This window comes from Octodon degus, unplaced genomic scaffold (assembly GCF_000260255.1).
Source record: "Octodon degus isolate 3935 unplaced genomic scaffold, OctDeg1.0 scaffold00146, whole genome shotgun sequence".
NCBI classification, from domain to species: Eukaryota; Metazoa; Chordata; class Mammalia; order Rodentia; family Octodontidae; genus Octodon; species Octodon degus.
Genome location: NW_004524722.1, coordinates 6,674,546 through 6,678,434, shown reverse-complemented (window position 1 = coordinate 6,678,434; position 3,889 = coordinate 6,674,546). Strand labels below are relative to the sequence as shown.

The 3,889-nt window shown below is 39.2% G+C and overlaps 1 pseudogene; it reads right to left on the bottom strand.

The window, feature by feature from the left end:
• Positions 1 to 145: 145 nt before the first annotated feature.
• Positions 146 to 661, bottom strand: LOC101585921 (annotated as a pseudogene).
• Positions 662 to 3,889: the final 3,228 nt, after the last annotated feature.

Sequence of the window (3,889 nt, the reverse complement as noted above, 5' to 3'; positions counted from 1 at the left end):
ATAAATAAATAAATAAATAAATAAATAAATTTAAGAAGTAAAGAAATAAATAAAAATTCCATAATCCATCCCCAAGAGGAGCCCACCCAAAGCAAAAATCAAATTTATCCATCCATTATAAGAAGGTCCATCCACAGACCATATCTTAACCTGATGCAGTCATCATATTTTAGTTTTTCAAAGGGTTTGTTCTGCCCAAGAGAAGTTCCTCTTTACAGCTGATCCTGCTGCCTACCATTTGGACACTGGAGCCTGTTTGAGTGCTACTACCTGCCTGTGAGGCTTCATACAGCACACAGATGGAGCCATCCTCTCTCATTCAGTAGGAGACTTCATCGGGCTCAACCTAGAGAGTTAGTTCTCTTGGGAGAAGCCTGAACAAATCCTGACTGCTCAGTCTGATCCACTCTGCTGCTTGTCCAATCGGAGGATCCATTTTATGGTTGATGTGAATGCAAAGGTAACCTGATCCCGTGCATGGCTTTTCTGGGAACCAGTGATGTTTATAATGTTCTGCTAGCAGCTCTTGCAGGCTCTAGCTGAACGTCTGGAGCTGTCGTTCGCTTGTGAGCCCCTTGGTGCAGAGGAACTTGGACAAGTGGGACACGGAGGTGGTGATCTCTTCTATCATGGTGGTGGCCCAAGTGCAGAAGGGATGCATGGGGCAACGGGCGGGGGCGGCTGGGGCTTGGCCCCAACAGTGAAGCGGGCTCCCTCACAGACTGGATGACTGAGGGGCGGATGGCTACCTTTTTTCTTTTCTTTAGAGTTAAGAAAAAGTTATTTTCAAGACAGGAGGCCGTGGGAGAGAGAAAAAGACAAGCGATGGTCTGGTCACATCGCTCGGACCTCCCCAGCTGCTTCTAAGAGTTGCATTTCCGGCTCCGGGGGGTGCCTAATATTCTATTCTTTTGATGATTTTTTTTAGACTTGATTATTGTGTGTTTGCATATAGATTTATTGTGATTATGGTAGTGTGGAGTTTTATATGCCTCGCTTATCTGTATGTCAGCCTCTTTTCTCATCTTTGGAAACTTTTCTTCTAGTGCTTTTGGAAATAGTCTTTTTATGTCATTTGTGCTTCATTGACACGTATTATTCTGATGTTATTTTTCTTTGTGTCGTCTTGTAGCTGCTGAGTTGTTATTTCCTGGTTCCTTGCTAGTTTTAAGTTTTAAGAGATGTTTTATTTCATGTTCATTAGCTGCGATAGTCCTTGAGATCTGAAAGTCTATCTTTAGTTTCATTCAAGTGTTTTTGCCAACTTTCAGTGAAGTTCTTAATATCCTGGATATCTGTGTGAATCTGTGTCATGCATTCTAATTCTTTCCTGTTTCATTCATTCAGTGTTTCCATCATTTTTCTATTCTCTTCTTCTTTTTTTGTTTTTTAAATCTATGTCTTCTTTAGTTGTGCTGAGCAATTGTTTCATGATTGTTGTCTTTTCTTTTTGGACCTGAGATATTTTTCTACTCTGATTTCTTTTTTCATTTTTTTATTTTTATTTTTTATTTTTTTTCAGAACCGGGGATTGAACTCAAGCCCTTGTGCTTGCCAGGGAAGTGTTTATTCCACTGAGCCATCTCCCCGGCCCTCCACTCTTATTTCTTCCGTAGCCTGATGGACTTATTTCTTTACTTCAGTTGCTGTCAATTCAGAGATTTCAAGTGTACAATTTCCCAGTTCTTGTATATTTTTGTCTCTTGGGTTTATTCTGAGTAGGCTAGAGATTTTGATTACCTTTTGCTCTTGCATTCTGGCATTTTTGAAGCTCTCAGTAATCATGCAGAGAGAGTCCCACAGGCTGCCCAGAGTTTCAAAGCTCTTAAATGGCTCCAGGAATTTCCATGCCTTCTTGATCTGGGCCCACAGATCACAGCTCTACTGCATCCTGCAGGCCACTCAGAGTTCTCCTGAGTTCTTAAAAGTTTGTGGTGGCACCAGCAGAAGCTCCAAGTCTGCACACTGGGGGATAAGGAAGGTCAGATTTTATCAGAGTCTCACAGGCTGTCCAGAGTCTGCCAAAGTTCTTAAGTCATGCCAGGAAAACTCCATGCCTGTGAGCACTGGGCCCACCAATCTCAGCTCTCTTGTGTCCCACCTCTGCTTCCCTTTGAGTAGGAGGCAGATCACTTCCAAACCCCCATTTACCTTGGGGTAAATTGTATCTGTACCTTCTCTGTCCCTGTAGTCATTTTTATTATAGTTTATTTTCTTGAGCCCTCTTCTTGCTCAGGTGATTATTTTTTCATAGGAGTAAAGAACTACTATAATATCGTCAATTGGGCCTATTCTTTCTTTATTGAGTGTTCAGCCTGAGTGTGCCTGGAAGCTTCCCACAGTATCCAGTCTGAAGCACCACAGTACTGCCTTTGGTGATGTGTGGCTTTGATACCACACCAGTGCTCACATCCTTGAGACTTCCTGCATTCCAGTGTCACTTGTTTCCCCACCACACTTCTCTCCACAGTCCCATCTGATACACTGAGGGACCAAGACAGGTCCTCATACAATAACCATGAAACATGAATCTGCTTTCACTTCCTCCAAGCAACTGCCATTCCTGTCTTGAATCTTTGACTTCATGTGATGAGGATGACTGTATCGGGCTTCAGCATCCTCTCAGGTCCTTCACTACTGCTGCTGTATCCTGAGGTTTTCAAGGTATTTCCTCATTTCCACTTCAAATTTTCAGATGAAGCCTGTACTCACCCTTGAGTAGGCCAGAAATGCATGCTCTTATCATCTTCTATCATTAGAAATATTCAGTTTCTTACTCATTCTCATTTTCAATTAAGTCATTATACTGTGGATGATAAAGGAAATGATGTGACTTTGCCTCATTGTGGTGTACTGGCCATAGGATAGTGATTTCTAGTGACTGGGGAATGTAGTGGGGTAACAGGTGATTAGAGTTTGGTCATTAGGTACGGTGTTGAAGTTAGATGGGACGAGTAGGTGCTGGTGTTCTGTGCCACAGGAGGATGAATATCATTAGCCAGGATGCACTATATATTGTTAAAATGCTAGAGGCAAGGATTAGGGATGTATTCTCCATAAAGAAATGATTTACATTTATTAGAGATATGCTCATTACCTTGATCTGATCATTACTCAATATGGTATATATACAAATAAAAACATCCCATTGTATTTTATAAATATGTACAAATATAGTCCAAATATAAAATTAACTTAAAATAGATATAGACATTTAAAAAAAATAGGTGTTCCCTTAAGATGATGTGTGACTTTTTGATTATGGTGGTGTGAAAGCATGATGGTGTCCTCTATGCATAGAGTAGAAACTACATTTCAGTTTTTAGTTTTGATCTTTTCTGGACGGTGGTACATGGAATATTTTCTTTGATGTTGGGCTGTAGCTGTGAACTACAGCTTCCAGTAAATAAGCAATAATTGAGGTAAACAACAACCAGTCCTCTATAATGCACGATGTTGCTAAACCAATATGTTTCCTAGATTAGGCATATTAAAATATATTTACAAATTTACAGTATTTTTAGTTTAAGATGGGAGTATCAAGACCAACTGATTTTTTAATTTTTTTTATAATTTTCTTTTATTTTGAAGAGTAAAAACCAGAGCAAGAAAAACAAAAACAAGGACAGAAACAGGGTGACATATAACAAAATATAAGTTACAGATTTTCAAAACAAGAATAACTGATTAACAATGATTGATATAGTACCTATTTGTATCATCAAATCTGTTGCTCAGATTAACAGATGTAGTTATGCAAGATGGGACATGTGATTGTATATTATCACATACTTTCAAGAAAACTTAAATTTTTGTTCTTATCTCTCATTTTCTTTTAATACTTTTAAAAAATTTATCTTAAAGAGACCAGAGTAATAATTAATATGGC